Genomic DNA, 12,680 nt, shown 5'->3' with positions numbered 1-12,680 from the left:
CACTCCCCTCTGGAATGGTCACTCCAGTGCTGAGGTAATTAGCAAGAAGGGAATTAATGTTTATATTTACTTTCATTGGAGAGAAAGGGATTTTTAAGAGAGTAAGCAGACACTCAATGGGAATACACATTGGAAAGAATGCAGTGGCATAATTTCAAACAGTTGCTGAATGAGTGATCATTAACCAAGGACTTATGTCAGAGGAAATCAAAATCAAGTTGAATGCAATAGGGATGGCTGTTTAAGAAGACTGCCTGGTTAAATGACAAGAAGGTCAAGAATGAATGTGTATTGAAATATGGGTGGCCTGTATGAAATACAGTACTTACTGTATATATTTATCTAAAAACTGATACGGCCATAACTCTAACACATGAACTCTGGATGGATGGGTAAACATATGAGTTGAGGGAACTCATCTTTATACTTGTAAAGTGTAGTGCTCTACAAATTGTACAAATCCAAATAACTATGCTGTAATCTATACATATAAAAACAAAATACCACTCACACATCATCACAAAATCTCCAGAACCGTAAAGCCTACAAACTTGAAATTTGGCACATATGTTTCTCTTGGCTTCTAGGGGCTCACTAAGAAAGGATTTTTCAAAATGACCATCAGAGCATTAGTATTTCATATATTGTTATTAACACGCTCTGATGCTAAGGAGTTCTACTCCCCCTCCCCACCTGAAAAGAAATCTGTTCCAAATGCAAAACAGAAGCAGAGGAGAGGAGTTTCAGTTTTAGTTTCACAGCACCAAGCAGCTTTAGTACAGAACAGATGAGCTAAGCCACGCCCAGGCTCCTTGCTGTCTCCTTCTTGCTCACACAGCAAATACTGCCTCAGTTTCCAAATATCCTTCCTCTCTCACACACTGATAGGACACTAGCCGGATGGATGCTGGTAGGCAGAGGCAGAATTTTTTTCTCCTTATTTTCCTCCCCAAAAACTAAGGCCAACCACATGGTTTCGTAGTGAAGCATGGGTATCGAGCTAGTTTATTTTATAAACTACAGTGTATAAGGGTTTAGCATAATATTTGGACTCAGTCTGTTTATAAGCATTGGGTTTAGACATTGAACTAAGCCATGATTTATGGTTTAGTTGGCATACAATGCTAAACCACAAAGCATTGTTTAAAAACTAAGTCTAGAATTTTGGTTAGAATTTTATGTGAACCCAGCTGAAGTAAAAGAGGGAAAGAAAATCTATGGGATCGGCAGTATTAAAAAATAGTGTCGATTTACCAGACTTGAATACAAAATAGTTGCAAGCACGTGTAAAACTGCCACAGTGGGTGGCAGCGCCAATCCAAACTTAAGTGACCTCAAAAAATGCTCAGTAGAGTTATAGGCTAGACTAGTAAAAACAATTTAAAATTCAAGAGAAGGAAATATAAATTACTTCCAAACCATTAGCAGCAAAAATATGGAGGTGTCTATTTATTAATTCACAGGAGTGCAATGCAATTCAATGGCGATTCTGCTTCTTTTATGAACATTCATGATAAAACTATTTCTTAGGGCCATTATGTTATATACATTCCAAAATTCTTCTGCAAAGTCTTCAAGTCATTAATTCTACAAAAGTCTTTTGATTAAAGAACTCAAATAAGTCTTTGAACATGACCCGAGAGACCCTTGCCAGCTACCTCAGTACAGAGCATAACATGTCCATCTTTTGACAAAGACAAAGAGGCATAATGACTAAACAAGGAGTTATCCTCATGGGAAGATGCATGGCCCTCTCATCATCCTATGTCACAGCAATCTTAACCCCCCCATGAAACTTTTTTTGCTGTCTCTTGTTAGCCAGGAAATAAAATGAGAATGGGAAAGAACCTAGACTTCTCTAAAATCTTAATAAAGTTATTTCATCTGCCTAGACTACCCTGCAAGTAGCACAGGACTAATAATTCACTAGCCAAGCAATTTTATATTTAAATTTTACATATTTCACTTGGGACGAACACAAGCGGTAGTAAAAGTCGGTTTCTTGCACAGCTTAACCTTCAATAAGGGAAGAGCGGTGGCTCAGTGGCTAAGATGCTGAGCTTGTCAATCAGGAAAGGTCGGCAGTTCGGCGGTTCGAATCCCCAGCACCGCATAACGGAGTGAGCTCCCGTTACTTGTCCCAGCTTCTGCCAACCTAGCAGTTCGAAAGCATGTAAAAAATGTGTGGAAAAATAGGGACCCCTTTGGTGGGAAGGTAACAGCGTTCCGTGCACCTTCGGCGTTTAGTCATGCTGGCCACATGACCACGGAGACTTCTTCGGACAGTGCTGGCTCTTCCGCTTTAAAAATGGAGATGAGCACTGCCCCCTAGAGCTGGAAATGACTAGCACGTATGTACGGGGGGAACCTTTACCTAACCTTCAATCAATCGATCAATCATTCAATCTGGACACAATTCTAAGTCAAACTATTTCTCTTTCTATTGCACCGAGACATCGCTTGTTTGGTTGCAGATGAATTGACTTTGATGGCAGGGATCAGATCTTTCGCCTTGCTTCAGTGCCAGCCTGCCATTGAGTCTGGGTGGGGAGGGAAGCCATTTGGGAGGGGGAAAGAGGGAATTCCAAAATACAGGTAGTTCGTTTAGTGACCGCTTGAAGTTACGGCGGCACTGAAAAAAAGTGACTTAGGACTGTTTTCATACTTATGACCATTGCAGCATCTCCATGGTCACATGATCAAAATTCAGATGCTTGGCCAATGACTCATATTTATGACTCTTGCAGTGTCCCGGTGTCGTGCGATCAGCTTTTGTGACCTTCTGACAAGCAAAATCAACGGGGAAGCCAGATTCAACTTAACAACGTTATTACTAATTTAACAACCAGTCATTCACTTAACAACTGTGTCAAGAAAGGTCATAAAACAGGGCAAAACACACTTAACAAACGTCTCATTTAACAACATAAATTTGGGGCTCAATTGTGGTCATAAGTCAAGGACTATCTGAAGTTTTTGCCGGCCAGAAACAACATCTCAAGAACACTTGGCCAGAGAGAAGAATGCAGCTGCATTGCAAGGACTACTGTTCCGAAAATATCTGGTTTGAATATGATTGGATACAGGGGAACCAATGGGAGGGCAGATGTGGGAAACAGGGGTATTTCACTGGGGAATTTTTGTGGGAACCTCAGAGTTGGCTTTGCTTCATTGTACATACCTTGACTTTACTAAAACTATATCTCACTCTTAACAGATAATCAGAGTTGGAAGGGACCTTGAAGATCATCTAGTCCAACCCCCCGCCCAAGCGGGAGATCCAACACCATTTCTGACAGATGGGAGTCCAATCTCTTCTTGAAAGTCTCAAGTGATGGTGCTCCCACAACTTCCGAGGGCAACTTCTGTTTCATTGGTTGATTGTTCTCCCTGTCAGAAAGTTCCCACTTATTTCTAGGTTAAATCTCTCCTTGTTCAGTTTCCATCCATTATTCCTTGTCTGGCCCACAGGTGCTTTGGAAAATAGCTTGACCCCTTCCTCTCTGTGGCAGCCCCTCAAATATTGGAAAACCACTATCATGTCTCCCCTGGTCCTTCTCTTCACTAGACTAGCCAAGCCCAGTTCCTGTAACCGTTCATTGTATGTTTTAGCCTACAGTCCCCTAATCATCCTGGTTGCTCTTCTCTGTACTTTGAGTCTCAACATCTTTTTTATAATGTGGTGAACAAAACTGGATGCATTAAAATGGAGTCCTGGGTCATTCTTGCCTAGGGTTCAAGTCGAGGCAGGACTGATAATTATCCCTTAAACTGGTAATTATCCCTTAAAATAGTATTTGACATGTATAATTTAAACCCAGCAGAGCTTCAAACACAATGGCCCAGCCATCATCTGAACATTTTGTGGACGTGCTCAGGAGGGCAAACTGCTGCTTTGTAAACAAAAGTGAGTGATACAACAATGATCCTAAAATAAAGAGAAAAGCAACCTAGAACTAAGAAGAAATTTCCTGACAGCAAGAACAATTAATCAGTGGAACAACTTGCCTCCAGAAGTTGTGAATTTTCCAACATTGGAGGTTCATAAGAAGATATTGAACAACCATTTGACTGAAATGGTATAGGGTTTCCTAGCTAAGCAGAGGGTTGGACTAAAAGACCTCCAAGGTTCCTTCCAACTCTTCTCTTCTCTTCACAAGGGGATGTTAATGTGTCCGTCATGCCCCATTGGAGTCTGAATCCGAGGAGGAAGGTGAGCAGCTAACAGGGACCGGGGGGGGGGGGAGTGGCTCTGTTGCCTGTGAAGAAGGGCAAAATCAGGCTGGGCAGAGCAGGAAAGAGGTAGAACAGTGGAGAAGGGGTTCAGAGGAAGACTAAGGCCCACCCCCTCTTCATCCTAGGGCATGCAGGGAAGAACAGAGAAGAGAGCAACATAGGTTGCATGGCTTATGAGGGAGGAAAGGGCCTTGATTCCCTTCACAAGGCACACCTGGGAATGGAGTTTAAAGGAGAGGCAGATGGGAGGGATGGTTGTCGGGAACAAACATTGAATTTATCATGTGTTGGCTGTTGTTATCCGAATTCCTGGCATCCTCCCAACTGGTTTGATTTACTGCCTTGTTATTTCATTTCTGGAACTCTGCCAGATTTATTACCTTATTTTGCCTTGTTGGATTTATAGTTTAAAGTTTTCAGTTTACTGCATTTGGACTGGAATATCTGCAGCCAAAGGCTGGTGCAGGTTCGTGGGAGAGTTTTTCTCCAGACCGGAAGGTAACCAGGTCATTGTGGGGAAAGTTGGAGCTAATAAAGGAACTCATTTTTATTCTCTGGCTATGTTGCCTTTATGCCATGCTCTGGGGTCATCACAGTGTCAGTCCTTAATTTATTTCCCTTGAAACTCAGTCCCATTGAGCAAAATCATTAAAGGTAGTTAATCATATTGGAGTTAACCTCATATTGGAAGTTGTTCTTGACTTCACATGAGTGGTTTCCAAATTTACAGGGTGGTGTAATCATGGTTCTGGAACATAAGAGAGGAAATCCCCCTTGAAAGCAATAGAAAGCAATGTGGAACACGATACTGCATGTATACTACACTACGCTATATATAGAACATAATAGAAAACAGGTCATCCATTAATTTTAAAAGGATGGGTGTGTTCTCTTTCAGTCTTACTGTGTGGTGTTTCCCCAGCTCTCTGACTTCTGTATTAATACTTTGCAATTTTTTAAAGTATTTTGATGACAAAGTACTTAATCCTTGGAATATTGGGGGTGGATCCCTGTAGGAGTGGATTGATGGGAAATAGGGTTTAAAGCAGAGGTGGTATTCAGCAGATTCTCACCAGTTCTGGAGAACCAGTAGTAGAAATGTTGAGTAGTTCGGAGAACCGGCAAATAACATCTCTGACTGGCCCCGCCCCCATCTATTCTCTGCCTCCCATTGAGTCCCAGCTGATTGGCTGGGTCTTCTTTGGTTGCCCTGCACAGGAGAACGGAGCTGGAAAGCAGGTTAGTGGGGTGGGGAGGGAATGGGGATTTTGCAGTATCCTTTCCCTGCCACCCAGCCACACCATGCCCACCAAGCCATGCCCTACAGAACCAGTAGTTTAAAATTTTTGAATCCCACCACTGGTTTAAAGGGAGGGAGGGGAGAATCAGTCTCATAACCCTGCCCCAAATCCTAGCTCTAAAGATTGCAACTAATTTTCCCTATCTGTTGACCACAGCTGTTTGGAGAAAGGCAACTTCACAACCTTACCATTCTTGGTGGTTATTAGCTAGTTGGCTAAGATTAGGTTTTGCAGCTATTAGGCTGGTTGTCAATGCATGGAATTGAAATTCAAGACTGATATTACACCAGACTTATTGTCTAACCAATAATACAGGTGACTTATATTAGTGACCATCCGAAGTTACAACAGCACTGAAAAAAGGGACTTATGATCATTTTTCACACTTGTGACCGCGGCAGCATCCCCATGGGTCATGCGATCAAAATTCAGATGCTTGGCAACTGACTCGCATTTATGACCCTTGCAGTATCCTGGAATCATGTGATCTGCTTCTGCAACCTTCTGACAAGCGAAGTCAATATGGGGAAACCAGCTTCACTTAACAACCGAGTTCTTTACTTATCCACTGCAGTGATTCAGTTAAGCAACGTGGTGAGAAAAGTCATAAAATGGGGCAAAACTCACTAGTTGTTTTTTGGGGGAGAGGGGAAAGCACCTTTGAGATGGGCCACAAATGTCATCCAGAACACTGACAGCATTTCAAGAAATAGATAAAGCTGGTACTAGTTGTGTTCATCTGCTGATTTGCACGTTTTGCTGAAAAGAACTATTGCAAACTGTATTGTGCGAGAATAAATAATTATTATGCAAACAATATTGGAAAGGATAACTCCATTCCTTTTTATTCCTTGCCTTTTGTTTACTCCATTTGCTCCACCGTTATCTTCTTAGAGATGAACCAATGGGTAAATTATGGGCACACATGTAATTATTCCACTTTGAATGAAACAAGCTTTTATATATTTGATTGCCAAAGTGTTTCCTTCCCTTTCTTCCCCTGCCACGGAGAAACGGCAGTCAAAACATCTGCTCACTTAAATTGCAAGTATTTTCCTTTGAAGAGGCATTTGTTATTGATGCTTTTCGAATTCCTGTAAGTACATTTGCAATGCTAAGGCTCCCACAAATGTTTCCCCAGTGTTACTTGTTGAATGTATCTACCCTGTACATGGGTTTGTTCTTTTTTAACTGCTAGGGAACAAGTTGTTCCAATAGAAGAGAACATAGCTAGCTCGGGGTTAAACTGTTGATGTTTGCTGAGCTTGGTTGTTTGCCTGTAGCTATTTCATTACCCAACTAGGTAACATCATGGAAGTGTATGAGTGTGGGGTTTATATGTAGTAGCTAGGTGGTTTTGCCATTTTGGTGGATTCCTCCTTGGTGGTTCTTTGATTATAGTTTTCTGCCTGATGGTTCATCTGGTGTTAATCCCTGCTTATCTAAATATTGTTCACTGGAGTAGATCTTGACTCTTGATGAATGTATCTTTTTTTTTATGCACACTGAGAGCATTTACACCAAGACAAATTCCTCGTGTGTCCAATCACACTTGGCCAATAAAAGAATTCTAATTCTAATCTGTTGTATAGGTCTCGAATTATGACCACAATTGAGCCCAAATTTTATGTTGCTAAGACAGACGGTTTTTAAGTGCCTTTCACCCCATTTTACAACCTATCTTGCCACAGTTGTTAACTGAATTGCAGTTGTTAAACGGGTTGTCAAGCCCGAAATTGACATATGTGTAGCCATTTTAGTTAGGCTTAGTATATATCCTTTTTCTTACTTTCTCTGTGGCAGTCATGGGGGGAAGGGTTTTGGGCTTGCCACAATCCTAAGGGGGGGAAGAGTGGAGATAGAGAGAGTTGTTTAGGCTAGGTGATTCTTCTTCCCGTGGGAAAACGAGATGTCCGTGCTTAGGCCCCTTAAGGTGGAGATTTATGACATCAAGCAACGTTGGATTACTTCTATTAGAGAATGTGACTTTTGGGGGTTGTTTCTAACTTGTAAACTTGTGGGGTAATTCCGGGTTGTGTCAGATCAAGAATTACCATGGACTTTGCCAATTTGATGCTTTCCTAAATAAAAGAATTGGCTTTGGAAGATGGACTTTGTTCTTTTCTTTTTAAATGGATTTCATCACTTGGAATCCTGACACAGGCTGTTGTAAGTCGAGGAATATCTGTAGACTTTTTGTTTCCCTAGTAGGTTTTTTTTAAATTGAATTGTTGGAAGTTAAAACCCATCTCTCTCCTAGGAAATTGAAATATTTTAGGATATACTAAAAAGGCAGAATATTTCCCCTAAAAAAAAAAAAGTAGAAACTCAGAGAGGCCCCCCTTTGCTAATGGGCCATTACTCTGGCCTAGGCCAGTCTATTTTACATAACGAAGATCTACTCCAGGTAGAGCTATAATAGGAATTGCCTAAAGCCTTTTCATTACATCATCATCCTGCAAGGCTCAACCAAGCCTCGAACTCAGGACAGCCTACAGAGTTGCCCCTGCATGGCCCCATGGGAGTCTGACAACCAATCAGGATAGAAGCTCAAATTCAAATCCCAACAGAGGGCATAAAACCCAGGGATTCTCAGCATCTTGGCCCTTCTCTTTTTTCTTCACCCAACATCTTGAAGCATGTGGTCGTCCTTTTCACTTTGGAGCTCCAAGCCATGCGGCCCTGCTGTCCACCATTTAACCATCTTTCCAAACAGCCTCCACGTTGCCAGTGTCTTTTTCCCCACTTGGAACTGAACCCAGAAGGATATTTCTTCCAACCGAATAATGTATAAGGGTAGTTTATCTCTACGTTACCTAGTTGTGTAATGAAGTATCTGCAAGCAAACATCCAAACTCAGAGAGCATCAAGAACCCTTCAGAATAAGTTGCATTAGATATCATCTATTTTGGACCATTACAAGATACTCTGTGAGTACTTGACAACTGAGTCATACCATTCTGCTTGATTCACTGCTATTCAAGCTTATTCTGGACTCAAAATGTTCTCTTAAAGCTTTTCTATAGATTCCATCTTTCTAAGAAAGAAAGTTTGGAAATGCAGCAGATTTCCTTGCTTCCAATAGGATGCAAATTAATGTTTCCTAATGGGTGGGTTTTGTTAAAGCTTTTTGCTATAGCCTGCCTGTCTATTAGCCTTTTGCATTAAGCTTATTGTACTTTGACATCCATTGGGGTTAAAAGGAAAAGCTTTCCCTTCAAGGAACAAATGGCTAAAGCAGGCTTGTCCAACCCGCCTCGTAATGCGGCCCAACGCCCACCCCAACCTTCATGAAAGATCCAGCGAGGAGCAGGAGAGGCAGGCGCGAGGCGGGGCGAGGTGAGCAACAGAAAAGGCGGGCAGCCGCAGCCCAAAAGTCCCGCCCCGCCACCTCCTGCTGTTGCCGCCGCTGCCACCACTGCTGCTTCTGCCCCCGCCGCCGCCGCTGCTTCTGCCCCCGCCGCCGCCACCGCCGCTGCTGCTTCTGCCGCCGCTGCTGCTTCTGCCCCCGCCGCTGCTGCTGCATTTGCAGGAGGAGAGGTAGACATGAGGTGGGGCGAGGTGAGCAACAGAAAAGGCGGGCAGCCGCAGCCCAAAAGTCCCGCCCCGCCACCTCCTGCTGTTGCCGCCGCTGCCGCCACCGCTGCTGCTTCTGCCCCCGCCGCCGGTGCTTCTGCCCCCGCCGCCACTGCTGCCGCTGCTTCTGCCCCAGCCGCCACCGCTGCTGCTTCTGCCCCCGCCGCCGCTGCCGCCGCTGCATTTGCAGGAGGAGAGGTAGGCGCGAGGCGGCGAGCTTTCTTCCCCCGCAAAATTTGGCCGGAAAATTAATAAAAATAAATAATTTGCAGGAGGAGAGGTAGGCACGAGGCAGGCGAGCTTTCTTCCCCCCCCCCCCGCAAAATTTGGCCGGAAAATTATAAAATAAAAATAAATAATTTTTAATAAATAATTAATAATAAATAATAAAAATAATTTTATTTTATTTTATTTTATGTGCGGCCTAAACCAAATTTTCATCTTCTAATGTGGCCCAGGGAAGGTAAAAGGTTGGACACCCCTGGGCTAAAGCAACCTGGGCTTTTATGGGTAGAAAACAGAAGATCTATATTAAAGATTATAGGTAATTATTATCTAACCCATAATGGAATTTGTTTGGACTCACTATGCTGGGTTAATCCAATTATCGTGATTGACCCATAATGGGAACAATGGCTAGTTCACATAACATGCTTAATCAAGTCACTTTAACACCAAGTATTTACATTTTTATGAGATACAACAGGTAGTTCTCGACTTACGCCCGCAATTGAGCCCAAAATTTATGTTGCTAAGTGAGACAGTATTAAGTGAATTTTGCCTGATTTTATGACCTTTCTTGCCACAGTTGTTGAGTGGATCATTGCAGTTAAGTTAGTAAGATGGTTGTTAAATGAATCTGGCTTCCCCATTGACTTTGCTTGTCAGAAGGTCGCAAAAGTTGTTCACATTCATTCAGATTCAGAGTAACAGAGTTGGAAGGGACCTTGTAGGTCATCTAGTCCAACCCCCCACCCAAGCGGGAGATCCAACACCATTTCTGACAGATGGCAGTCCAGTCTCTTCTTGAAAGAGTCCAGGGATGAAGCTCCCACAACTTCCAAAGGCAATTCTGTTCCATTGGTTGACTGTTCTCACTGTCAGAAAATTTCTCCTTATTTCCAGGTTGAATCTCTCCTTGAACAGTTTCCATCCATTATTTCTTGTCTGGCTTACAGGCGCTTTAGACAATAGCTTGACCCCTTCCTCTCTGTGGCAGCCCCTCAAATATTGGCAGACTGCTATCATGTCTCCCCTGGTCCTTCTCTTCACTAGACTAGCCATGCCCAGTTCTGTAACTGTTCTTCATATGTTTCAACCCCCTAATCATCTTGGTTGTTCTTCTCTGCACTCTTTCTAGAGTCTCAGCATCTTTTTTAATAGTGTGCTGCTGACCAAAACATGACCCTGGGAAGCTGCAACCATTATAAATGTGAGTCAGTTGCCAAGCATCTCAATTTTGATCACGTGACTATGGGGATATTGCAATAATCCCAAGTGTGAAAAAGTCCCTTTTTTCAGTACCATTGTAACTCTGAATGGTCACTAGATGAATTGTCACGTGATCAACATTCAGATGCTTGGCAATGAGCTCATTTTTAGGACAGATGCAGTGTCATATAATCCCCTTTTGCGACCTCCTGACAAGCAATGGGGAAGCCAAGAGCCAGAATCACTTCACAACCGTGTTACTAACTTAACAACTGTAATGATTCACTTAACAACTATGGCAAGAAAGGTCATAAAATGGGGCAAAGCTCACTTAACAGCTGTCCCATGTAGCAACAGAAATGTTGGGCTGTAAGTTGAGTCTTACAGTGTGACAGTCTATGTCACGTCGTAAGAAGAAAGGGAAGGGGTGAGCAGCTTTAGAAGGCTGGACCTTGGTCACATGATAATGATTTTCTGACTGCCCCAATGCAGACAACCTTGCCAGCCAATCAGAAGGCATGGCCAAAAAGACAAGCTAGTGAGGATGCTCTCAAATATCCTATGAGGCATTTTGGAAACCAAAGGTACTTTTGCCTTTTTCACTGGGCAAGTAAGCCCTCTGTTGTGTGCGATTGTGAGTGTGCAGGTTTAGGAATATCCTAAGGCAGTAGTTATGGCATCATCTTTTAAAAGGTCAAGGTTCAGCGGTTAAGATGCTGAGCTTGTTGATCAGAAAGGTTGGCAGTTCGGCGGTTCGAATCCCTAGCACCGTGTCACGGAGTGAGCTCCCATTATTTGTCCGAGCTTCTGCCAACCTAGCAGTTTGAAAGCATGTAAAAAATGCAAGTAGAAAAATAGGGACCACTTTGGTGGGAAGGTAACAGTGTTCCATATGCCTTCGGCGTTCAGTCATGCCGGCCACATGACCACAGAGACGTCTTTGGACAGCGCTGGCTCTTCGGCTTTGTAACAGAGATAAGCACCGTCCCCTAGAGCTGGAAATGATGAGCATGTATGTGCAAGGGGAACCTTTATCTTTTTAAATAGGGTCTAGGACAGGGGTGTTAAATGCAAGGCCTATGGGCCGGATCTGGCCCACAGGGTGCTTAGATCTGGCCCGTGGAGTCACCCTGGAAACAGCAGAGGACCGACACACAGTGCCTCTGCCAGTGAAAATGGAGCTCGTGTGGGCCACCCATGGCCCTCCCGAGCTCCATTTACCCTGGCAAAGAGTTTCAGGAGGCCTTTGCAGCCGAAATTGAGCTTGGGAGCCTGTTTTCACTGGCAGAGCACTTGGGCCACCACAGGTGCCCCGACACGAGTGATGTCAAGATGGCCACGCCCACCCCAACCCCCCAAAGTCAAACCCAGCCCTGATGTGGCCCTCAATGAAATCAAATTTGACATCCCTGGTCTAAGATAACTCACCATGGCTAGCTTGCCAAGGCTATCTCGCCATAGCCAACTTGCCACAGATTAAGAGTTTATACTAATATCAACAAAGGGTGGAATAGAATCATTAAAGAAATGATGCCAAAGGAGGGACAAAATGAAATGTGAGTGACAAAAATTAAAATATTTTTTACTTATTTTAAATAATTAAATAGAATTGTTGAATTGTCCCACAGTGAATTGTCCCATGGGGAGTTGGCCATCGTAACTTGGCCACGGCAAGTTAGGTCAATGTTTGGTCAATGTTTGGAATACTCTACCTGACTCTGTGGTTTCTTCCCCAAACCCCAAAAACTTTAACCTTAGACTGTCTTCTATTGACCTCACCCACTTCCTAAGAGGCCTGTAGGGGGCGTGCATAAGTGCACCAATGTGCCTACCGTTCCTGTCCTATTGTTTTTTTTTATTTTTCTTATAAGTATCTATCTCATGTATTCAAAACTATATTTATTCTTATACCTGTATCTTGTAAGCGACTGACAAATCAAATAAACACTAAAAATACTAAAATACTAGGTGCGTCGAATTGTCCCATTCTGTCCTAAATAGAATCTAGAAACTTTCCTGTGAATCTTGCTAGAGATCAGCACTGTACTTTGCAGCACTTAATTTTAAACCTTCCCATTAATTTTCATGGTTTTTTTTTTTAAAAAAAATTAAAAGTCTGATAAAGCAGAGGGCCCA

The 12,680-nt window shown here is 43.0% G+C and overlaps 1 protein-coding gene across 6 annotated transcripts in view; it reads right to left on the bottom strand.

Annotated features, from left to right (window-relative positions):
- ALPK2 (alpha kinase 2) overlaps positions 1-12,680 on the bottom strand; it is a 99,399-nt gene that overhangs the window by 81,400 nt on the left and 5,319 nt on the right. The window lies entirely within an intron of this gene.

Source organism: Notechis scutatus, chromosome 2 (assembly GCF_049901735.1).
Source record: "Notechis scutatus isolate UNSWTSFEM ecotype Mainland chromosome 2, rNotScu1.2, whole genome shotgun sequence".
Lineage (NCBI taxonomy): Eukaryota > Metazoa > Chordata > Lepidosauria > Squamata > Elapidae > Notechis > Notechis scutatus.
The sequence above is the reverse complement of the archived record's forward strand: the minus strand, read 5'-3'. Positions and strand labels throughout refer to the sequence as shown.